This window comes from Chiloscyllium plagiosum, chromosome 34 (genome assembly GCF_004010195.1).
Source record: "Chiloscyllium plagiosum isolate BGI_BamShark_2017 chromosome 34, ASM401019v2, whole genome shotgun sequence".
NCBI lineage: Eukaryota > Metazoa > Chordata > Chondrichthyes > Orectolobiformes > Hemiscylliidae > Chiloscyllium > Chiloscyllium plagiosum.
In genome coordinates, this window is record NC_057743.1 from 38,964,906 (window position 1) to 38,991,605 (window position 26,700).

The window sequence follows — 26,700 nt, forward strand, 5'->3', positions numbered from 1 at the left end:
AGACAGGCACTCACATTCACATGCACACACAAATACACACACACAGACAGGCACTCACATTCACATGCACACACAAATACACACACACAGACAGGCACTCACATTCACATGCACACACAAATACACACACACAGACAGGCACTCACATTCACATGCACACACAAATACACACACACAGACAGGCACTCACATTCACATGCACACACAAATACACACACACAGACAGGCACTCACATTCACATGCACACAAACACACACACACAGATAGGCACTCACATTCACATGCACACAAATACACACACAGAGACAGGCACTCACATTCACATGCACACAAGCACACACACACAGACAGGCACTCACATTCACATGCACACAAACACACACACGCTCACGTTCAACTCTAGATTTGGCAAAATGTGGCATCAATGCCATTCTGTCAAAGTGTTTGTACAGTCTGAGAATTAGGGCCAGACCATTCAGGAGAGATGTTAGGAAGTACTTCTACACACACAGAGGGTGGGAGAGGTTTGGAACTCTCTTCCAGAAATCACAGTGGATGCTGGATCAGTTAATTTAAAATTTGAGTTAGAGAATTTTATCTTAAGAGAAGGTGTTCAGGGATATGTGCCAAAGGCAAATAAACGGAGATAGGCCACAGATCAGCTATGATGTCATTAGAGAGGCCGAATAGCCAAGCCCTGTTCCTTTATTCTTTTTCAACCTTCAACTGGGGTTCAATGACGATTGTCCCTGTCATATACAGCCCATTATGTCTAGTGATCTTCCGCTAGCTCTTCCTCATGATAACTGCTAGTATTGAATCTTTGTGTGAGGTCAGGATGGATTATTGTATGAAACTTTAAAATTGTTGTTGAGCTGAGTATATTCTGAGGGGCTGGGGGTTGAACATTCCCTTCTAATGATAAACAGGTAAATATGTTACTTTCTTCCTGAAAAGAGCCACCCACTAATTAAGTCATATTCCGACAGATGAAATTAGGGGTTTTATTAGCGGGCTGTTATGGAGAAATCCCAACCATTTTTGCTCAATAAGGAATTTGGATGGAACTGGGTTTCAGCTCAGTAGTGGTCTTATTGGACAGGAGCACAGGCTTGAGAGGCTAAACGGCTGTCCTACAAATTTTTATCAGAAGTCACACCACACCAGATTATAGTCCAACAGGTCTATTTGAAATCACAAGCTTTTGGAGCACTGCTCCTTCATCACGTGATGTCTTCATCTTCACCTTCATCAGACAAACTTCACCTGACGAAGGAGCAGTGCTCAGAAAGCTTGTGATTTCAAATAAACCTGTTGGACTATAACCTGGTGTTGTGTGACCTCTGACCTTGCTCTCCGCCAGTCCAACCCCAGCACCTCCACACCATGGCTGCAAAGTTTGAGCCTTTGTAATGTCCAGTTGGTGTAGATTCAGACCCTCGCGTTGACTGGCTGAGGCTAGACAGGCATTTCCAAGTTGACAGGAAACCATAGTCATAAGGGTTTATTCTTGGGGGGTGTCTGCCTGTGCCATCTGTCTGGAAGCCCAGCAAGTCACAACCAGCCCACCTGTCGTAAGTTCAAACCTCATCAGTGAAAGCTGGGAAACTGAACTCACAAAATAAAACAGAGGCCTGTAGATGCTGGAGTTCTCAAACAGAAATGGCTGGAGAAACACAGCTGGTCTGGCAGCTTCTGTTCTGGTCGCCACATTACCAAAAGGACGCTTTGGAGAGGGTGCAGAGAAGGTTTACGAGGATGTTGCCTGGTATGGAAGGTGCTAGCTATGAAGAGAGGTTGAGTAGGTTAGGTTAGGTTTATTTTCATTAGAAAAAAGGAGATTGAGGGGGGACCTGATTGAGGTTTACAAAATCTTTAAGGGTATAGACAGGGCGGATAGAGACAAGCTTTTTCCCAGGGTGAAGGATTCAATAACGAGAGGTCACGTTTTCAAAGTGAGAGGTGGAAAGTTTAAGGGGGATACACATGGCAAGTACCTCACACAGAGGGTGGTGGGTGTTTGGACAACGTTGCCCGCAGAGGTGGTAGAGGCAGGCACGGTAGATTCATTTAAGATGCGTCTGGACAGATGCATGAGTAGGTGGGGAGTAGAGGGATACAGATCCTTCGGAATTGACTGACAGGTTTAGACAGTACATTTGGATCGGCTCAGGCTTGGAGGGCTGAAGGGCCTGTTCCTGGGCTGTAAATTTTCTTTGTTCTTTGTTCTTAGAAATTGACTTAACGTTTTGGGTCCAGCGACCCATCATCTGAGCTGTTCTTCTTCCATTCTTGTTTCATGAGAAAGCCTGCTGGATGTTGGCATCAGGGACAACGATGATGAATGTGATTGCTCTACCACTTGGTTCACTTGTGTCTTACCAGGAAGGGAAGCTGCCAGCTGGCCAGTTTCAATCCTGTACTAACATGGTTTGCACGGTGCTTTCCGGATATGTGTGTGTGAGCAATGCATAGAGCTTGATAGCATCTGTCACATCCCAAGAATGCCACATCTAAATAAATAAATCAATTAATCCCATTGTTATCATGCTTTACAAAGTTTTGGTTTCTGCTGCCTGAAAATAATAATTGAGAACAGCTTTACTATTTAGTATAATTTCTCCCACTCAAAAGGGGCTTGTACCGGGTGGCACTGTGGCTCATAGGTTAGCTTGCAGCTCCAGAGACCTGGGTTCAATTCTTGCCTCGGGCGACTGTCTGTGTGGAGCTTGCACATTCTCCCCATGTCTGTGTGGGTTTCCTGCGAGTTTTCTGGTTTCCTCCCACAGTTCAAAGATGTATGGGTAGGAGGATTGGCCATGCTAAATTGTCTGTAGTGTGCAGTGTAGGTGGGTTAGCCACGGGTAATGCAGGGTTATGGGGTGGGTCTGCTTGCGATTCTGTTTGGAGTGTTGGTGTGGATTTGATGGTCCAAATGGCCCACTTTCACACTGCAGGGATTCAATGACACTGTCAATGTAATCCAACAAGTTATTGACAGCAGAATGGCTTTCTAAATCTCCTTCTTTGATTTTCAGCTTTAATGTTTGTTGTATGATGTACTGTTATCCTTTATTTGAACAAACAAACATTTTAGAATGAAGCAGAGAAAAGAAAACTCTTCTCCACTACTGCTCCTGAGCTGGACCATCTCTGGATCGATAGTTAAATGGTGGATTTAGCCCTGTCTACATTGTTGTTGTACGCAAAGCAAGAATCCAATTCTGTGAGGAGATGGAAAAACCTAAAGATAATAATTACTGTCAGACAACTTGAAAAAAAACTACAATTAAATATCTTAAAAAGTTTAGTAACAAAGGAGCTTGAATTTAAATGCAGCTTTTGAATAAACGAGAGTCCTGTGCAGAAATGAAAGTTTTGTTGATAAAAATGCTGCCAAGTCTTAACATTTACAGGTGCTTCTCTGCTTATAGTCATGAATTGAAAGTATCTGTGAAATCCAGGATTTTACCAGCAGAAGCCACTGCATCATATCAGTAACCAGTTTAAATTGAATTCTTCAAATGCATTTACAGCAAATTGGAGAAATGGACCTTATTTTTGATTCGGACTGTGAGAGATATCAGACGTTTTAAAGTGAAGAACTGTATTCCTATCGCATGGCTGCAGCAGAAGCATTTCCTTCACTCTCCGTGAAACTGCTGGGGAAGATCCCACATGCAGTTGAGTAACCCGCAATGCTCAATGAAATAAAGTACACCCACCTGTGACCAATGCCAGGTCTGTAAGGGCAAGGGAATAATGATCACACCATCTTAAGTGGGTGCAGTGAACGATGGGTTAATGAATAGCTGATATGGAAATCAACGCTGAATTAATGTAAGCTGTTTTATCCATCAGTTGGTGGGTCTATAAGAGTTAAGTACAGATGGTGTAGGGGGTGGGGGACGCTGTTGTTGATCTATCCATGTTGGTGTTCTATAAAATCCTCCACACTACATCTCATTGCCTTAAATTACTTCAGAGTTAGGCATCCATTACCCAAACCAGGAGCCAATTCCAGGTATTGATCACTCTTTACAGCAAAGAAGTGCTTCCGGAGATCAGCCTTGAACCTGCCTTTTACTAATTTATACCTCTGCCCCTTGTCCTGCAATCATGGTTTAACTTGAAATATTGATTCACCTTTTCTGTTCCGCTTAGACTCTAATATATCTCCGTACGGCCCACTCTCATTCACCTCCTGTCAAGGCTGAATGGTCCAACATTTTCCAACATATCCTCGTTTCTCTGTCCTCTTAATTCGGAACAGCACCTGACAGTATTTCTTTGCACTAGAAGGGAGACACTTCCCTTTGCGTTGGACACAAATTAACAAGGTCTGCACAGAGCCCTCCCTCACCCCATCTCGTGATTTTTCTCTTCTCAATGCCCAGGGTTAGTTGGGTTGGATTGTGATTCATGTTTGCTCACAGCGGTTAGGTGTTCCCTCCAGGAGCAGACCCTTCCTGGGGGTAGTTCAACCACCGGCCATCCCGTTGGAAAATTCCCCCAAATTACAGTTGAACTTGCCTGAGGAAATCTCTCATTGGGTGACGAGAGAAAGACAGATTGGCCTCAGAGGGTATAAAATATTGGTTTACAAGAATGACACCTGGACTTCAGAGGTTATGAGGAGAGATTATACAAATTAGTCCTGTTTGTCTAGAATTTAGAAGGTTAAGGGGAAATCTGATCAAAGTCTTCAAGGTATTAACAGGAAAAGACAGGGTAGGTAAAGAGAGACTATTTCCATTGGTTGAGAATTCTAGAACTTGGGGCAGTGTCTGAGAATTAGGGCCAGACCGTTCAGGAGAGATGGTGTTGAGAGTGTGGTGCTGGAAAAGCACAGCAGGTCAGGTAGCATCCGAGGAGCAGGAGAGTCGACGTTTCGGGCATGAGCCCTTCATCAGGAATCCTCCTGCTCCTCGGATGCTGCCTGACCTGCTGTGCTTTTCCAGCACCACACTCTCGACACTGATCTCCAGTCCTGACTTTTTCCCCACTCAGGAGAGATTTGATTCCCTACAGTGTGGAAACAGGTCCTTCAGCCCAACAAGTCCACGCCGACCCTCCGAAGAGTAACCCACCCAGTCCCATTTCCCTCTGACTAATGCACCTAGCACTATGGGCAATTTAGCACAGCCAATTCACCTGACCTGCATATCTTTGGACTGTGGGAGGCAACCGGAGCACACGGAGGAAACCCAAGCAGACACGGGGAGAACATGCAAACTCCACACAGGCTGTTGCCCAAGGCTGGAATCGAACCTGGGACCCTGGCACTGTGAGGCAGCAGTGCTCACCACTGAGCTACCATACCACTCCAATGTTAGGAAACACTTCTACACACAAAGGGTGGGAGAGGGTTGGAACTCTCTTACACAAAAAGCAGAGGATGCTGTATCAGTTGTTCAGTTTAAATCTGAGACAGACAAATTTTCATTAAGCAAAGGGATAAGGGCCAAAGGCAAGAGGCCACAGATCAGCCATGATCTCATTGAATGGTGGAACAGGTTCAAGGGGCGGAATGGCCTTGTCCTGTTCCTATGTTCCTAGGAGCCATTATCTTTCTGCAACTCACTACAGTGGCGAGTGTGTTGCTGGAAAAGCACAGCAGGTCAGGCAGTATCCAAGGAACAGGAGAATCGATGTTTCGGGCAAGAGCCCTTCATCAGAAATGAGACCTTGTTATAGACATCAAGTAGCCTTTGCTCTATTCTCAATAACCTTATCATGAGGGGCTAAAACAGAGCTCAGCACAGTGAGCTACAGCAGGACCCAACAACAGAGGCCTGGGCTCTTACGGGTGCTGCTGTACTCTTATCAGAGGGCCGTGTTGGGGGTGGCTTTGGCCTGGGACAGAAACAGCCCATGAATTCTGTCGGTGCTCCTGGACAAACATGGGTTTTTGGAGCTCCTGTGCGCTTTATGCTTTATTCTTTGATGAGTTACAGTCCAGCTGGTCCCCTCACCAAATGGGCATTGTGTTGAACACTGTTCGGCAGCAAGGAAGAACTGCATTTATATAGCACCTCTCCCAACCTCAGGAAGTCCTCAAATTGCTCAACAACCAATGAAGTACTTTTGAAGTGAAATCACTGATGTAATTTTTAGATTAAAATTTTCCATTAAAACCCACTAAGTGATACAAAACTTTGTTTTCAGGCATGAGGTATAATGAGGTAAGTTTAACTGAAGTGAGTGCACCTTGGCAAGCCTGCTCCTAGTGGCACGTCCCAGTAGTGGAATCCATGGCATTGTCAATGACTTGAACGATTGGGGAGTACTCAATAGTCGCCCTCCTGATGCAGGGTTCTAGCTGTTGAAGGATAAATGGACAAAAGACCAAAGGTGCTGGGGCACTCCCTCCCTGGTCAGGCTTCATGGGAGAACCATGCCATTCAGGATGAAATAACTTTGGAGAAATTATATTAAAAGGTGCAAATGTTTAATGAAACTGCACTGCTTTTCCAATGCAGAATGTCCAGGAAACAAATCTCCATTAAGAATCAACTTCCTTCCAGCTGTCATTGCCTTCAGTAAACCATTGATCAGTTCAGTGGGTGAGGAAACGATTCACAAACTCTGTCTGCAATCAGCTGACAGAGGATCCCCTTCCTCCATTCTATACAATCATACCAGATAAACAAGCAGGTAAATAGCAACTTCTCGCAAAGCCCCATTGACTCAGGCAGGAACAGACTGGGATATGGTAATGTTTGTTTTGGATTTGATTTGCATAATTAATACCAACCTATATTTTCATACAGTAAACGTTCCATTTCTGTGGCAGGTACTTCACAGACCCCCCCCTCCCAGTACATACAGACTCAGAATATGTGCACCCTTATGTCAACACACAAAGATAGTATAAATATACTCAGATTTAAATATGGCATTATTTTGTAAACGTGTTACTTTTGGACAATGAGGCCACACATGTTCCCACCCGTCACAGGTTGCTCCCCTGAGGAAATGTTGGCAGCACACAACTGATGCAACACATTTTCCATTTTCTTGGGGAACTTGAAGGCTGAAGATTTACTTTGATTTCCTTTAGTTTACACTACACACACTCTCACACACATACACACACTCTCTCTCACACACATACACACACTCTCTCACGCGCACACATGTTACTTGGATTCTCTCACACATACACACAAACACATACACACACATGCGTTACTTGGGTACTTGGATTTGGCCAATAGCATCTGAGGTCATCTCAATCTCTTTTTCTCCTTCCGTCAACTCGAAGATCCTCTCCACTTGACAATCTGTGTGCTTTAAACCAGTCTCAGGAACTAAACCATATTCACCAAAGGGTGCAAGGTCACACAATGGAATGGAAATACCAACCTTACCCAGAAATGTTATTCACACGTTAGCATTAAAACAGTTGATGAAGGAACAGGGCAGATAATGTATTATCATTGAGATTCACCATGATCTGTGTTCTTTGTGTGATGAGTTAGATCACAAGTCAACTATTAGCTTTATAGAATTACTGCACAGAAATCCTTGAGGCCATAAGATCATGAGACATAGGAGCACTAGGCCATTCGGCCCATCGAGTCTGCTCTGCTATTCAATGAGATCAAAGCTCATCTGGTACTCCTCAACTCCACTTGCCTTCACCCCATTCCCCTTAAGTCCCTCTTACTGATTGAAAATCTCAGCCTTGCATTTATTTAGCAACCCAGCCTTAACAGACCTCTGCAGTGGGCCATTTGGCCCGATTAGCCCATGCTGGTCTATATGATCCAACACAAATATTCATCCAAGCTTTATCATTTGAATTGTCAGCAAATGCTTTCATTCCTTTTTCTCTGAAACATTTATCCGGCTTACCCATAAAAATGCTGTTTCTGTTAACTTTGCCTCATGGAAACCATTTACAGGTTTCATTTGAATGAAGGAACAGAATTAAGGCTCCGAATGGTTTACACCTGCTCCTAATTCATGGGGTCATATGTTCAACCACTCCGCACAAAGACATTTCTCCAGAATATCATTTGCTAACATTTACCTTATAGTTAAACATCTACCTGTGTTCCCTGATGCATTGATCCAGTGTGCGACTTTCCTCTCCACTCTGAGTTGCCCAGTTTTATCCCTGTCTTCCTAGATTCGAAACAAGTCCTTCGTCAGAGTGGACAGTGTTTTATCCACATTGTGAATATTCTCATACCTGTAGCTCCCATTTTGGAATATCTCCGAAAGTTTCACCATGTCACAGATACAGCAATGTTTCCAGTTGGTCTATTTTATTCAGTAGTGTTGGTGTATGTAGACACCAGGGGATTCCCTTCACATCTCTGAGTAAATAAAAAGAAGGCAGGGCTTGCTGGGAATGCTGTAAGGCCACCAACCTGAAACCATCACTGTCTTACTCCCCACAGATGCTGTGGCTCTAACATTTGCCTTTTTAAATTTCTTCTTCTTTGAATAATGTCAGTTTTTACTTCCACCTGAGCAGGCAGGTAGGATGTGAACTTCATCCTGCAATCCTCAAACGTATCCCCAACAAAGCAATGCTCGCTCAGTTCAGAAATGAGATTGTGCCCAGTGAGTCTTGATCACACAACCTTATGACCTATGGGTAACCAGGAAGCTATCAACAAGCCTAAGTCTCAGCTCCAACAAGCTCTTGTAGTTCATAGGGAGCCAGTGATGTGGTGGTACCATAACTGCTCTGGTAATTCAGAGATCTCTGTCTGGATATGATGATGGGATTTACATACAGTTCACACATTTGAAAATCTAAAACAAACATCAGTGATGGTGACTGAAATGATCATCAATTGTCATAAAATCCTGTCTGGAAGGAAATCTGCTGTTCTTACCAGTCTGACCTACATCTGACTCCAAACCCACAGCAACGCGGTTAATCCTGAACTGTCCTCTGAAATGGCCTTGAGAGACAATCAACTCAAGGGCAACTGGGATGGGCATGAATTGCCAGCCTTGCCAGCGAGGTCCACACCCCAGTCACAAAGTAATAAATGAAGAAAACAAATCAAAACAGCAATTAAGAAGGTTAACATTGTCCAGGTCAAAGTAACTGATTGGTTGCCACCCATTGAACCAGCTTAAACATCTACCACATGCACAATCTACGCACAATATGGACTGCAGCTTAAACATCTACTCCATGCACAATATATGCACAATATGGACTGCAGCTTAAACATATACCCCATCCACAATATGGACTGCAGCTTTAACATGTACCCCATGCACAATATATGCACAATATGGACTGCAGCTTTAACATCTACCCTATGCACAATATGGACTGCAGCTGGTTGCCATTGCTCCTTTGGTAGCATCTCTGAAAACATTCCCTTCTACTACCACAAACAACAAGGGCTGTAGGACAATGGGGACACTAGGACTTCAAAGTCACATGACCCACTTAGACACATCTGCTATGGTCACTGAGTAAAATGACAGTGACAGGGCCACAACCTTTCAAAATGAAGAGGAAGACGTTCTTTTGAAGACCTTTATAAAGGCACAAGAGGTGGGCAATAAAGGCTGATCTTGCCAGGATTGCCCACTTCCAACATAATGATCAAAATTAAGAGGCTGAGCCTCCAATGAATTCGCTTTTACAAAACCTACATTAGAAACAACACTTTGCACTTCATGTAGCGAAACCGCTCAAGACCCTCCACAGGAATAGCATCGAATTAAATTTGATATTGAGCCACGTCAAGACCAAAGGCTTGGTCAAAAAGGAAGGCTGGACAGAGTGTCTTCAAGAAGGAAGTTGAGGTGCAGAGGGTCAGACAAATAATTATGGAGTCTAGGTCCTCGGTAACAGAAAGCCCCGGTCCCAACAGTACAGCAGTGAAATAGGGAAACTCACGAGGTCAGGATCCGAGCTGAGAGAGAGAGAGAGCTTGAAAGTGCATGCCTGGAGGGTTGTTAAAAAGATAAAGCCTTGTGAATTGCAGGTGCCTTCATTAAATACACCAAATTCTTGACCTCCATGACTGACTTTTACTTCTCTTTTTTGATTATAAGGACATTGACAGGGTGCAGAGTTTGTGTGATCAAGCCGAACTCCACATTAATTCCTGCAGTCTGTCCCCACCTTTGATAAATAATTCAAAATTGGCACAAAACAGCAGAGAAAATGCAATATTCCCTGAACAACAAAATCTTAACTTATACAGAGAACAAATGTTAGGGTGGAGGGGGCTACCATTTCTTAAACAAATATTGGGAATGATTCATAATAGGCCTGAGCAAGGAAAATAAACTAGATTGGTTAGTGAGATGTGTGGAGTATTATAAATTAATCATAAATCTAGGTTAAAAATTAATTTAGATTCTCATTTCTTTAGAAGCCTTTTTTTGCCAATAAGTTTAAATCATGATTCAGAAAAACAGTTGAACCGGAGAAGCATATAATATTAATTAAATTTAGCAAGTAAAATAGTATGTAATATACAGGGAGAAATAAAATACACTACAGGATATCCAAATATTTATGACCCATGGCTTTAACCCTCTGGGGTTTTCAGTAATGTAAATAATGAAACTAACATTTTCCATTTTCTTCTGGTCGTGCAGATATAATGTCCATTTTCGAGACTTTAATTCTCATGCTCCCCACCACAGAGCTTTTATAGAATGTCCTCTCACATCAGAGTCGTGTCTGAGATGTAAATGAAGCTATTTCAGTCATCACAGGGTTAACAGCAGACCATGCAACCCAGGACTAATTGATTTTCTAAGTCGTTTATTTTATTAGAAATTCTCTACTTCATTTATTAAAAAGATCCGAAATGAGGCATTATTCTGTTTTCTAATTAAAAATTAATATTCAAATATTATTAAGGATGCTCAAAGAATGCTGAACCTTAGGCTGTGGAAGGAAATAAATGCAACTTTTTTTGGGATTGTACATTGGCTTCTGAGAATAATTAAAGCACAGATCTAACAGAGGCATGTGTTTAGCTGTTTGCAAGCAGAGGAAATTCAGTGAAGCCCTAGTTAGGCACACGGTCTTTATTCAATTGCTGTTGTTATAGAGTCATAGAAGCAAAGAGATGTACAGCATGGAAACAGACTCTTCGGTCCAACCCCTCCATGCCGACCAGATATCCCAACCCAATCTAGTCCCACCTGCCAGCACCCGGCCCATATCCCTCCAAACCCTTCCGATTCATATACCCATCCAAATGCCTCTTAAATGTTGCAATTGTACCAGCCTCCACCACATCCTTTGGCAGCTCATTCCATACACGCACCACCCTCTGCGTGAAAACGTTGCCCCTTAGGTCTCTTTTATATCTTTCCCCTCTTACCCTAAACCTATGCCCTCTAGTTCTGGACTCCCCGACCCCAGGGAAAAGACTTTGCCTATTTATCCTATTCATGCTCCTCTTAATTTTGTAAACCTCTATAAGGTCACCCCTCAACCTCCGACACTCGAGGGAAAACAGCCCCAGCCTGTTCAGCCCCTCCCTGTAGTTCAGATCCTCCAACCCTAGCAACTTCCTTGTAAATCTTTTCTGAACCCTTTCAAGTTTCACAACATCTTTCCAATAGGAAGGCAACCTGAATTGCACGCAATATTCCAACAGTGGCCTAACCAATGTCCTGTATAGTTGCAACATGACTTCCCAATTGCCCAAAACACCGATTTCGCTGCTCCTTGGATGCTGCCTGAACTGCTGTGCTCTTCCAGCACCACTAATCCAGAATCCTGTACTCAATACTCTGACCAATAAAGGAAAGCATACCAAAACCCTTCTGGGGATATCTAACACTTGACTGTTTGACTGTTCAACAAAGCTTTATGGGTTTGATTCCCAGGGTCACTTGGCTCAAAGACCCAATTCCCTCCATTGAATAAGCTTCCATCCATACAGCACTGTACAAAATGGCATTGAAAAGTAAGGCATTATGAGACTGTTTCTTCTGTTCAGTATCCATTTCTGGAGCTCAGACCCATCTTGCTCTCTACACCACTCTCCTGACAGAGAAGGAGCTGTGCACTTTGTAATAACACTCAATCCACCAAAGAAAGAGTCATAGAAACACCACCGTGAGTTGGTTTGGCTGTTTCTGGGCCTTATGTCCTTTGTAAGGACTTACATTTAAATAGCACCTTCCATGACCTCTGGAGGTCCCAATGTGCTTTATATTCAACAAAGTAATTCTTGGAACATTAGAAGCACAGCAACCAATTGCACACAGTAAGATCTCATAAAATGGCAACGTAAAAACATGCTTTTGACATTGATTGAGAAACGAATGTTGAGAGACGAACTCTCTGCTGTTCTTCAAATACCCCTCTGGCATCTTTATGGCCATCTGAGAGGGTAGATAGGTGCTTTGGGTTGATGTCACAACTAAAAGATTACATCCCCTGATGGTAAAGCTCTCTCCCAACACAGGAACAGCCAACGATTTATGTCAGCTCTCTTAAGTGGAATTTAAACCTGCAACTGACATGGAACTATCAATAATACCTGTACAGGAAGAAAGATGGAAGTGGTGCCCCAGTCATAGCCACTGACACAGGGTCAGCTGCAGGTCAGCAGGCCAGCCTACTCTTTCAAACCACTACAATGCCTGATGAAAGGAAGTAACTGGACAGGTGTCCCAGCATTGTGAACCGAAATGACACACACAGCTCCATTGACCCCACTAAGTCCTCCTGGCCAACATCTGGGTGCTTTTGCCAAAATTGGGAGAGCTGTCCCATAGCTAGTCAAGCAACAGGCCTAATAGAGTCACATTCACAGAATCACACCGTACAAACCATGTTCCAGACACTGCCGTCACTAGCGTTGGGTTCATCCTGTGCTATTGATATGGCTGACCCAGCAGGGGTGGTAGCACAATGGGGTACAGGAGCATGGGAGCTGCTGTGGGAGTCTTCGACACTGACTCTGGACTCCAGGGAATATCGAGGTGTCAAGTTAAACATGGGCAGGGAGAGCTCCTGCTGATGAAAAGCTATCATCTGTTCTGGGTTGATAAATCCATACTAGTCTATGTTAAACAGCTCTTGTAGGATGCACAAGGCTGGCAAGGATACAGAAGATACTCTGGGCAGGGACTTCAATGTCGATCACTAGTAGCAACTCCTTGGTATCAAGACTGATTGAACTGGTCATGTCTGAAAGGGCACTGCTGCAAGACTTGGTCCACAGCAAGTGGTGAGGGAAGTGGTAAGTGAGAAAAAAAAAAGCAGGACAAATCCAACCCGGCCAATTCCCACCCCATCAGTCCACTCTCGATCAGCAGTAAAGTGATGGAAGGGGTCATCAACAGTGCTATCATGCAGCACCTGTACAGCAATAACCTGCTCAGTGATGCCCAGTTTGGGTTCCCCCAGGGCCACTCAGCTCCTGACCTCATTACAGCCTTGGTTTAAATATGGACAAAAGAGCTGAATTCCAGAGGGGAGAGTAACAAGCCTTGACATCAAGGCTGTATTAGACTGTTTGTGTCATCAAAGATTCCCAACAAAACTGGAATCAATAGGTATCAATAGGTATCTTTGCTGTTGGAGTCACACCTGACACAAAGGAAGATGGTCGTGGTTATTGGAGGTCTGTTACCTCAGCTCTAGGACATCTCTGCAGGAGTTCCTCAGGGTAGTGTCCTCGGCCCAACCATCTTCAGCTGCTTCATCAATGACCTTCCATCAAGCATAAGGTCGGAGGTGGGGATGCTCGCTGATGGATGGACACAGCTCACCATCATTTGCGACTCATCAGATACTGAGGGTCAGAGGCTAGGAATAATGTGGTGAATAACTCACCTCCTGACTCCCCAAAGCCTGTCCACCGTCTACAAGGCACAAGTCAGGGGTGTGATGCAATGCTCCCCACATGCCTGGATGGATGCAGCCCCAACAACACCCGAGAAGCTTGACACCATCTAAGACAGAGTGGCTTGAGTGGCACCACATCCACAAACATCCCCTCCCTCCCTCACTGACACTCAGTGGCAGCAGTGTTTACCATCTCCAAGATGGACTGCAGAAATTCATAAAGGCTCCTTTGACCACACCTTCCAAACCCACAACCACTTCCATCTTGAAGGGCAAGGTCAGCAGACAAATGGGAACACTGACATCTGTAAGCCCCCTCTGTCACCCTGACCGGGAACTATATCACTTTCTATTCACAAGATCCTGGAAGCCCCTCTCTGATGGGTGTAACTATATCTCACAGGCTGCAACAGTTCAAGAAGCTCACCAACACCTTCTCAATGTAGTTCCGATGTGCAGTAACTGCTGGCCTATGTTAGTGACGCCCACATTCTGTGAATTATTTGAATGAAACAGCATCAAGAAAATGAGCTGGACTGAGGAACCTGATGCCAGACTTTTCTCCAGTGCAGGGGTGCAGCTTAATGCATGCAACTTCAGCACACACTGAAGTCTGGTTACTGGGAGCACAAACCTACATCTGACTTTTACATAAAAATCTGCTCCCTCAGGTACACACCCAAGAGATGGTAATTATTTGTAATTCTAAGAATATGTTTACAATTCTGTGTTGGATGATTGGAATAGAATATATGCTTGTTTATTGTCTATTAAGTGCACTTAATACTGAAAAGGCTGCAGACAAAGCATGACATAAAGTAGCTTGTATAATAAGACAGTGATCCAACACAAACATGGACCTGCACAGCATCATACAATGAGCAAACTATTTTTCTTTCTTGAGAAAGTCTGTGGTGGGTATTGGGGATCCTGTTGAAGCCAGTACACACTGCACTGTTCAAAGGAATCAGCCAGAATTGTCTATTATGACTACAACTATAGAATCACGGATTGATATAGCACCTAAAGACAACATTCAGCCCATTGTGCCAGTGATAGCCCTTTGGAAGAACTATCCAATTCTTCCCTATTCTCCAGCCTTGGATTTCTTTGTTTCCCATCAGGTACTTGGCTAATTCCAATTTTAAGTTGTTATTCAATCTCCCTCCACCAGTCGTTCAACCTCAGCATGTCAGCTCCTCAAAGCTTACGCAATAAAAAATTCTCTTCATTCTGTCCCTGGTCTTTTTGTGCCAATTATTTTAGACTCGGGTCCTCTGGTCAATGTCCCTTGTGCCACTTAGAAGCAACTTTTCTATCAAAATCCTTCACGTCTTTAAACGCAGTTAGTAAACCTCCTGTTCACCTTCATAATTCTCAGAAGAACAAACTTGAGCAATAAAATTTCTGTGGGAATAGCTGAAGTAGATCTTGATGACAAATTGTTTTACTGGATAAGCCCTGGAATCAGGGGTGATTATTGGTGGCCCCTGGAGCTTAGGCAGTTGAAAGGTGACCTTAAAGAAGTTTATAAAATAATGAGGGGTCTAGATAGAGTTAATGGTCGATGTCTCTTCCCGAGGATGGGGGATTTCAAGACTAGGGGGCACAATTTTAAGGTGAGAGGAGAGAGATTTAAAAGATAATTGAGGGTCAATTTCTTGACACAGAGGGTCATAGAATCATACAGTCACAGAATCCTACAGCACGGAGGCAGGCCCTTTGTCCCAAACTGTCCATGCCGACCAAAAGGAGTGGTTCATATGTGGAATGAACTTCCTGAGGAAGTGGTCGATGTAGGTACAGTTACAACATTTAAAAGCCATTTGGATAAGTATATGAATTGGAAAGGTTGAGAGGGATATGGGCAGGTGGGACTAGTTGAGTTTAGGATTATGGTCGGCATGGACTGATTGGATCGAAGGGTCTGTTTCCTTGTTGTATGATTCTGTGACTCTATGAGTATGCAGTAAACTAAAGCCATCTTACAACTTACCCCGACAACTAACGGCAACATATTCAGCTCTCTGTCAGAAAAATACAGCATGCTGCCCTGTTGCACTCCATGTCCTGAAAGCTTCAGAAAATACCAACCATGTTCTATTCTCCCTAAGGACAGTTTTAAAATGCACCCAGTCACAGTTCTCCCACTTATGCCTCCTGACACAGCGGGTGCCTTAGAAATAAAGTGACATAAACTGAGTTCCACAGCAATTTATGACCCACGGTTTTTATCACAGTTAAAAAGACCACTTTCTCACAAAAAAAACAACTGTCCACTGAGGTGTATGAACCTTACAAATCTATACCTGATCCCCTGCTGACATGTTGGAGCCTGATTTGGAAAATTTAAAAGAACTGTCGTTTTTAATTGCTTTCCCTCTCTTTCCCAAAGTAAACAGTTAGAGAGGTAATTGCTGGAAGCGATCCACCAATACCTGTATGTGACCACATGGGGTCCTCAACCCCGTGGCTTGCTCACTGTCTTCACCTTGCTGCCTAATCTTCATCCAACTCCTTCCCACTGTACTGTGTGAATGAACTGCAGGATTAGCCACTCATTTTCATTAAATTTCAACAATTGCTCAGACTTTCACAAAGTGTAAATCTGTTCTTATTTTTACCCACTGAAGCTTCAACCACATTGAGAGTTGGTCATGCTCCCGATAGATGGGTTACACGGCCTAACGAAGAATAGGTTTGGGTACAGAAATCTTCAAATGAATTCGCTAAACAAGAGTTGGTAACACGAGCAGTGTCTAAAATTTAGGAGTCTTGGTGGTTCACAAGAGATACAAATTTAATAAAAAAGAATCAAGCCATTCAAACATACTCAGCAAGGTAGGTGAGCCTAAACCAAGATGCATTGACCCATAGGTAAGGACTCTGTCACTGCGCCACAAGACCCTTGACCAGAGATACAATCTCGTGATGACAAAATCTGCTGAGTAATGTGGCACCACATTTCAGATTCTGTTAGCACACCATCCAGGGCCTGGTGAGCTCACCTCAGTGAAAGCTCCAGTAAATGGGGATGTGATTAGATTTCATCAAGTCAGTGGTAAGACAGTTTCAAATGATCATTTATGACACAGAACAACACAAATACTTAAGCAATGCAAACATTAGATATAATGTATTAAATGGAACAACTCTCAGCAAATAGAGCAAAATGAAATCATGCTTTAAATTTGACATTTTTTTCTTTCTATCTTGTTTGTTCTTCCGTTGATTAAGGAAGGCAGATGAAATTTATCTTCAGTTTTGTTCGTGCTGTACGTACAGCGCAGTCACAGAAGATTCATTAACTTGTAGTTAAGATAGGTCTGTATGTTAAAAGTTGAATTTATGGTTTGATGGCAATAGCAGCATTTGGTGGATTCCACTGTGTGATATTAGAGTGATTAAGGTCATCACAGCCAGCGTCAGATAAATGGAGGACATTTCAATACTCACCAGTCCTGTGTGTTGGGGGGATGGGACCTTAACAGTCAGCCCTAGTGCAAAAAACTGTCACTGACAGACAGGAATTATTTTTAGGAATGGGTCTGAAGTTTCATGTTGGTTGGCTCGATTTTAAGCCTGCATTGAGTGTTTTATGGTGAACCTGGACAGTCCATCAGGTGGACTGACCATCCAAACCTTACCATAAACAGGGACTCTTGGCCCAATGAGGCACAGGGTGAAGGTCGACTGAGGGGCGAGGGAGTACCATCTCTTTATAGAGGTGTATCCTTTCCCTTCCTCCAACACCTTCACTCACACCTTCCAACCATCACACCCCTGCTCCGCACACTCCCACCTCTCTCCATCCTCTCCTCTCCCCCCCAACTCCCCCAACACCCAACCCCACCCTCCACCCCCCCAACAACATCCCCCATTGCATCTGGTGTCAGCTTCAAACAGCTGCAGCTGCTGAAAGCAGAATGCTGGGATTCCAGGTTCTATACCAGGCTTAGATATATGTCATCTTTACTGCTGCGCAGGAACCTCCCAGTGAATCAAAGGCCAGCTAAACTGAAAGATGGTGGAAGTCTGATGTAGAATAGATTTTATAAACCCATCTTCCAACATCTTGTTGTACTGAAGGAGCATCGTACCAGACCCGAAACGTTAACTCTATTTCTCTCTCCACTCCTGAGTATCTCCAGTACTCTCTATGCTTGACTCAGTTTGTGTACATTTCATTGGATCCGTGGGATCCTGCTTTGCCCAAAATGGCTGCCACATAAGGATGTTCACTGCATCTCATAAAGTGATGAGTTATGGCTGAGACACAAAGTGAGTGCAAATCTCACGTATTTGTGACAGCAAACTTTAAAATAAGTCTGCAATTAATAAATAAATGTAACTTCACATTGTCATTTCTTTGAAAATTCAGCCTAATTTTAACAGAGCAATGAATGGAAGTTGCTTTGCAGGCAAGTCAATTAGCACGTTTTTCATGCAAGACTTGAAATGCTGATGATGATTATATGCAGAATGGACCTTTGATGGGTGGTAAAACAACACTGATTTGGCCATATTTGTACAAAGAGAGAACAATAAAAAAGGGAATAGGAAAAGTTTGTGATGTCAAAGTCCTATTGATAATAATGCCTTTTTATGATGGTTATAAATGAAAACAGCCTTTTATAAAAAGTTATATATTTTTAATTGGTATCAAAATGTTGTTGCGTATTAGGAATTCTTTCTGATTTCACGGATCTGTTTCTGGATTCTCTGTCAACAGCAAGGTTGCTGACACATGATCACTCTCAGATGTTTCAGACCAGCCTGATCACTAGAGGAAAATTCCACTCCCATGTTGGGAAGAATCCTACAACAGGAATTCCCACTGCTCACCTTCATTTCTCCTCAGCTAATAGAGATCCGGCACAGCCGAGATTTCGGGGACAATCCAAACCATTTGCGGCTCTTGTTCACAGGCCAGAAATAAGACTTTGCGCTTTCCCAATCTTAACATCTCCAAAGAGAAACATATAGTGCACTTTCCTGAAACAGTCTGGCCAATGTGAGTACCACAGATTCTCAGAGTAATTACAGTTCTTCAGGAAGTCACCAGAGAGCACAGGAACAAGGGCCAATTTGTCCATTGTGCCTTGTCCATGATTTGATTAGATTATGGCAGATCTTCATTATAGGCCTACCCACTCACTTTGGCTCCATAACCTTTAAATAGCTTCTCTTAACTAAAATATCTTAAATATCTTAACTAAAATATGAAGAAGGGCTTATGCCTGAAATGTCGATTCTCCTGTTCCCTGGATGCTGCCTGACCTGCTGCGCTTTTCCAGCAACACATTTCCAGCTAAAATATCTTAGTCTCAGTTTGAAGTTTCCCATTCACATTACTTCAGTTTCTTAGGAGAGAGAGAGTTACAGATCTTCACTACCTGCGCTCTTGGCTGTTTTCTCCAATAAAAAAAAACTCATTGTCCACTGCTGCTGTTCAGTTTACAGTGGGGCCACTGGACAGAATGTCTATTTTGTAAACTGCCTTAGTTCTGACTGAACCTAACACCTTCAAGTCTCATGTTTGATCGGATGCTGCTGCTGAAATGTTTATGTGTTATCGTGAATTGGTGGAACTCCTTATCAAACACATTCAGAAATAAAGTGCCTTCCAAATTGATCTTTAACTTTGCTGCCCTATAATACAAACTCTGCTCAACCTCCACCTCAGCCACCCACTCTCTCCTGATCACCGCCATCCCACCAACATTATTCCCCTTCAGCGAGGGAGAAAGAATGCAAAACAAATTGTTATTCCCAATCTCGACACTTACAGCAAAGGCGCACATTGGTTATGAAATGGTTGGAGATCACTGAAAGACATTGTAACGAGTCAGAAAAATCCCAATGATGTTGGGAACAATGGAAGGAGAGAGTGAGTATGACTTCGGTTGTATCACAGAGGGCATTGATGTGCTGGCAATGTCAGGTCAGGACAAACCTCTTGTGTGATTTGCCTTTTGGGGTAAGTCAAATGCCTACAGGGTGTAATGGGCAAAGAATAAAATTGGGGAGGGTGGTGGAGACAGTAGGACGTAATGTAGTTTAAACCAACGTGATTTTTTTTATATTTAATAACTGTCATAGTGCTGAAAAGAGCTGTGACTAACTGCTGGAAACCAGGCTGCCAGCAGCTGCTCACTCAAGCACATTACTAGTCAATTTATAAGTTTTTTGTGTAGTTAAATAATACATTTACTAGAGATATATAACACGGAATTAATATAGCAGGAAGAGCAGAAACTAGAGTCGAAGTGTTTGCAATACAGAAAAACAGGGATCCTCGAGGGAATTGGTCAACACTGGTGAGGTACATTGCAAGCTAGACACTGGAATGTGTATTTTGTTACACAAGTGAGCAATGTAGCCTTTTCTCGTGACTGAAATAAAATCCAGAATCCCCATGCATGTATCAGTATGTTCGATATTCTTATTTATTTTGAAGCAGAAATGGAAAATGACGACATGAGCGTTTCAGCAATTGCACTGAGCAATATTGGACAGTGGGTGTACTGCTTTTATAGATAGTTGACCTGTGGGATTATCATTTTTTGAACAGAAACTTGTGAAGTGTGAGACAATAAAACTGATACCTCAGATTCAAAAACCGACAGACCCTGAGAAGGATATACTATAGAATGGTGAGAAACTAGAACATTCCAGAAAAGCTAGCCTTGTTAACTTCTTTTCCCAATCATGTGACAATATTTATGCATATACAATGGAACCTTTTTATGGGGAAGCGCAGTTTAAAGCACACGTCACCACTTAAGAAAACTAGCTGATGAGTTTTGCTGCATTTGGGAGTTATCGAGCAGTTGCCACCTCATTGACTGGGGAAAGCCATGACACACAGTTCATATAGAACATGCGGCTCAATGTGGAAAGGCTTCATTAGGGGCTTGTGGGGGCAGTTCAGTCACAAATCAGGAAGAGCATCGATCAGTTCCTCAGCCTTGACTGAGTTAGCTGTTCTCAGCTCATAACTGGCCTCAGAATAAAGCTTTTACAACATGGAAAAAGGCCGTTCAGCCCATCATGTTTGTACCAGTGATGAAGCATCCATTTATTCTAATCATACACCTGGCCTGCAACCTCATATGCTATAGCATTTCAAATGCTCATCTATATAGTTCTTAAATTTCTTGAGGGATTCCCTCCTCTACCTTCCTTGACCCACAATGAATTGGGCTTTCTTCTGTTGACTGGTGCTTAATAGAAGGGTTAGAGTACACAGGACAGGATCCAATTTCAGGTTAGACACTGGAGTCAATACTATCAAGTAGAGTGGAAGGCAGAAAAAAAATGGTGTGGCAACCAAATGATCAGGAAATGCACAAACTGAAGAAAAACAGTGTTTCCAAGACCAACTGAGCCAAATGATTCCTTCACTATGAAGCTGGTTTGGAGCTAAGTGGGTATTGTTTGAAGAGGATAGAAACTGCTTTCCAAATTGAGCTAGAATTGACATATTTTTAAAAATTATGCAGTTAAAAATGAGTGTAAAAACAGATTAGGTACTTTATGACCAGTGGCATTAGTTTCCACCGTGGTTATAACAAATGTTCCAACAAATTTTATGATGGAATAAAAGACTGCACATTGCACTTTAATGTTATTAAAGTCCCCTATCTCCACTGTAACTATTACTCCATAGATAAATGATTAAAGCAATTAAAACTTTTCTCAATTCATTGTTGTCTGATTAAATTGCAGCTGCACTAAAATTTTCCAAAAAGAAGTCATCTCAATGTAAAAAGATTTGACCATGCAATATTGTATAAAGGAAATCCAACTAGCCTGGATGTGCTAAAGCTTTGGTTAACAAATTCCCTAAAGATTGCATTAAAAATATTTAGGTTTTATATTTTTTATATTTGAATTGGTTGTGTAAATTCATAAATATGGATACTGCAGTTGGAGCTTTTGTATTTAATATTTAGAATGACTGTGTACGTCTTTGGACTTATTTTTTCACACGCATTACTTCCACATGCATTTCGCATCATAACATTCTGTTATCACACAGAGTAGTTTCACCTTCAGTAAGTTCGATAGTTTGCTACAGGCCAGTATTCTTCCACAAATTATTTAAAAGAGTGAGCTCAAATCTCAGCTCCTTAATAATCTTTCTGCTAAACATTATAAGGCACAATCCCCTTGTCCCTTACAGATTAAACAATAGCATTATTAGAGTTCAATGCCTTTTTATTTAAAGGATAGTAATTCCATAACAAGAACACTATTCTAATCAGTACACAGGAGGTGAATTGGGACAATTTGACCCTCCAATTGGAGCTTCAGTTTTTCCACTATATAATAGAGACCACTGCATTGAAGTTAGACATTGTACTGTCCTTGATCATCGTAATCATAACCAAACTACAGAGGTCTTTCAATTCATGTTTTGTTAAATTGGAGTATGGACTGTGGACAATTTTTTTTAGATTCTTTGGTTGCCATATGCTTTTCACTAAGAGATTACACTGAATGATTCATTTTTCTAAAAAAGCTGTTTATTTAACTTTTGAGAATAAATTCAATGGAAAACAGACGAAGGTATTTGGGCAGGAGAGAGTTAAATGCACACTGGGGTTATTTGCAGTGGTCAACATGAAACAGTCCTTATTAATGCAAATAAAACAGAGCATAAAAACTTCCACAGGATGAAAAAAAAGAGAAACACAGAAAGGTTTGATGTAGCAAAGGAAGCTCTGGAGGTTTTTAATAAGTGGATGTGAAGTTTTAATTTTGTTTTGCCTGCCATTGCAACATCTTCATAGATTGACTGACAGCTGCCAATCTATCAAAATAATTAACCCCCACCCTGAGCTGTGCTCAGGAAACAGTATCTCCTATCAAAACGATGAGTCTGCCTCTGTCCTGAAGCCACTGTCCTGATGACTCTCTCACCTTGAGGCTTACTCTGTAATACTAGCAATGCTGTCTCATTCCTTTAATACTTATTAAGAATGATAATTAGTTCTAAAGGGGCAAATCATCATTTTTCCAGTGCATGTTTTTTTCAAAGGCATTTAGGACACATGCTGGAAACAGATGATAACCCTGACCAAGGGCAACAGGGAGAAATCTTAACTTTTCCTTTGACGGGTTTGTGAACTGTGTATTACATTCCGACCATTTACAGGCCACAAGATCTCATTTCCAGGAACAATGTAGACGATTTTTTCTCTCCCCCCCCACATTTACGGCAAACACAATGAAAGAATGAACAATGCATAAGTTTTGTTTAACTATGTAAATCATAAGGTAGGTGCACACAGTGAACCAGACCTTCCAAAAAGCACAAAAGCCCAGTTTTGTTTTTATGCTGACTGCATCTACAGCTGCAGTGTCCCTTATTCCAACAACTGACTGTCATTTGTAAGTCAACGCGTGGAGTTTAAATTAACTAGCCATTAAGCTGTGGTGCTCCAGTAGATTTAGAATGGTGACAGTTAGGAAATATTATTACAATGTCAATATCGCGCAAAAACAATTGAGATTAATAATTACACAAATGTGAACTACGTGGAACAGTATCTTCCTATTGACTTCGACATTATTACAGGAAGATCAGGATCGGACGATCCGCTGCTTTCTTCCACCATTTCTTTCCACGCTGATTTTTTTCTTGTACCTTGGACAACTTAACTTTTTAATTATTGATTGCTAATTAGCCGAACCTGCCATTATCAGGACAATTCCATTGTGATTCTGATAAATCTGCACAGCATTTGGAAATGGCTGAGAAGCAAATATTAAAGGTCGAAAGAATTGAAATGCCCATTTTTTGCCACAATCACTGTATTCAATCCGGAGCAGTGACTTTGAACAATTTATCTTTAATAAATACATTTAATCATTTTACACAACTAGCACTTATACGTGACTGTGTACAGTATCCTCCTATTTTATGATAGTTAAGAATACTGCAGATTATTTCGACTGAAATTAAACAGGTTAAAATTAGATTGACACACAAATCTGATAGAAACAGCAACAAAGAGATCCAATACACAACAAATGCTGAAAGCACATCAGAATGAGCTGTAGTTTCAAACTTAAGTTTTCTCTGGCAAAGTGTTTTCTGTTTTCTAACAGAGTATTTGAGCAATGCAGCTAATATTTGTCAATGGTGTAAATTATGACACCAGATAAAACAGCAAGATGACATTGACTGTGCTCAAAGAGGGAAAAAAGGTCATTAATTACTTATGTGCACTACTGCTCGAAAAAGACAATAACCCTCCATGGTCGCCATAGATATGACATGTTTGGTAAGAAAACAACATAATCATTAAGCGATGGAGCGAGATGCCAGAAGAACGTGAAGCCTTTAATGCTGGATGTGTTTTAAAGTCTCATCAAATTTGGCGTTCTAAATTCGATCAGTTTATGTAGCCATGGAAACGTGGGCAGATTATCATCAGTAGAATTAAAAATGATAAATTAAACAAGGCATCGAGGGGAGGAGGGCGGCGCTGCGTTGTAACTTGATTTACAAAGTTGCTGTTAAAACAATGTCAGTTTTGCCGGGGCTGGAGGTTGAACTTTTAAAAAACTAATGTGGGTTTCAACTGACCTCCACATCCCCCCCACCCCCGGCAGTTCAAAAAGGCAAGTTCTTTGCCCTGGACAGGATAAAGTACTCCGTCTCTCTACAAGCTTTCACAGAGCACTGCACCTTCACATGGATTTCTCGGTCTGCAATGAGAGGAGGGGAATAGGCAACGGAGAAGTGAAAGGGGCAAAAAAGACAGGGAGGGGGCAGAGGGGGGAATCAGCTGGGGTCAAATAATTTGTCCTTATCCAGGTTTCAAACTCCCTTTCTGTCTCCCTTTCTCTGGAATCTCCCAGATTGATAGATCGTCCCGGCACCTGTTATAATCCGAGGGGAGTGACCACCCTCCTTCCCAAAAATAAGGAGCGTTTTGCCTTTCTGCTCAATCTGCCCAAATTTCGCCCCTCTGCCGTCCCCACCAACTGACGCAAACTGCGAATCACGCTCCACATTCTGAAAATGCCATTATAAAAATAACCTTGTTTGCTTTTCTGTTAGTGCGCGCACCAAATCATCTGCACTTCCACGGCTTGTGTTCGCTCGCACCAAACTTTCTATTGAAGTCAAGGAGGTCACACAAAAAAAGAAACAAAACTCAGCAGTCTGCGCGTTCCCCCAGAATAGAGAATAAACCCCCTTTTCCATCAACAATGAAATCCCACAGGTTAAGCTTTGCCGGGAAGAAAGGCTGACCTTCTAGGTACCCCCCCCCCCCAATCCCTCTGTCTAACCCTCCATACGAACGACCACGCCAATGTGCATCACAGTTCATTTCCTCTCTAAACTTAGAGACGGTAAGATATACCCCTCCTTCCCAGTCAGCCTCTGACTGTCTTCTCGTAATAACGAGTAACCCCCTCCATTTCCAAAACAGAAACTTATCTACAGAGACGTATCAATATTTAAGACAAGATCGTAAATTAAACTCACCTCGTCCCCATGAAGACACACACAGTCTCCGTTCTAATCCACAAACCCTTGTCAAGACGAAACGAATAAAACTCAAGAGTTGATTGTGTAAGAAACTAGGGGGCAAAGGAAAATCGCTGCTTCCCACTGGTTGCGAGATCACAGTAAACTCTTATTTTCATCCGTGTCACTCCTGTCCCTGACAAGGTTCCCTTTTTTGCTAATAATTAAGAGAAAAAGGAGCGAATCCGCGCAGATGCCATTTAAATTCAAGTTGAGTGAGCGATGGAAAAAAAAACAAAATGCCTATTGCAGACAGATAGATATCACCCAGCTAGACAGAAAGCCAAGATCAAATTAAAGTCACATCAATTAGGAGAAAACATTTTTATTCGCTTCTCTGTCGGTTGCAGTCCCCAACTTTGCAAAACCCCAATTTAGTTGTGAGCAAAATAAAAGGTGAGGTTAAGACATAGAATCTTAAATATATATTTTAAATCCTGATTTTAAACTTAAGCTAATGGATTGATCGCACACACACACAGATACACATCATGTTGTGCACAGAACAGTAAGATCATATTAAACTGGCAGCATTAACAGCGAGACATGTACAACACACTTATCCCTGCTCTAAAACCCCAGTGCTATTGTCAAGCTCCTTCTTCCCAAACAATTCATTGATTTGGGGTTTGAAAAGGGGAGATCTGAGATTGTTACCTGCAGTTGGGCTGCTTTCGGTGACTTTTCGATGTGTCTTGTGTTAGGATGGTTGGGGTTTTTGGAGCATGCGCGATGAACTTGGTTAGGGTTTTTTTTTCCGTATTATTGAATTTTGTTCATTTCTCCAACTCGGCGGCGGCGCCTCGCGGGAAAACCCGGCCTGGATCAGGGAGCCGCGCTGGAGCGGATCGGAGCGCGCCGTGTTCACACCACACCCCACCCCCTGGCCCCGCCCACCCGCCCGTTTGATACAGCGTGTCGTCATGGAGATCGAACGCGGAGTCAGCGAAAGGGGCGTGGCCGCTGGCGTCAGGAACCCCCGCGCGCGGACCGCCGCTTTCCAAGTGCAACCAGAACCTGCAGCACGTCCAGTGCAGACACACAGGAAATCATCAGCAGTTGGGAGTAGCAGCACGCCATGTCACTGTCTGTGGATGTTGGCCAACGGCACAGAATCTCTACAGTGGGGTAACAGGCCCTTCTGGACCACATAGAGGAGTACCCCATCCAAATGCACCACCCCATCCCTGCATTCCCCATGGCTGACCCACCTAACCTGGTTCAAAATCACACCCACCGTCAGGTACCTCGCTCTGAAAACTTGTGATTTCAAACAAACCTGTTGGACTATAACCATGATTTGGAGATGCTGGTGTTAGACTGGGGTGTACAAAG

At 42.6% G+C, this 26,700-nt stretch overlaps 1 protein-coding gene across 9 annotated transcripts in view; it reads right to left on the bottom strand.

The window, feature by feature from the left end:
• The window catches only part of casz1 (castor zinc finger 1), a 385,070-nt gene extending 358,843 nt beyond the window's left edge, over positions 1-26,227 (bottom strand). For all 9 annotated transcript variants that reach the window (XM_043676251.1, XM_043676248.1, XM_043676247.1 and 6 more), the window contains exon 1: positions 26,023-26,227. The gene's annotated coding sequence lies outside the window, so the exon portion shown is untranslated. The remainder of the gene's footprint in view (positions 1-26,022) is intronic.
• Between the last annotated feature and the right edge of the window lie 473 nt (positions 26,228-26,700).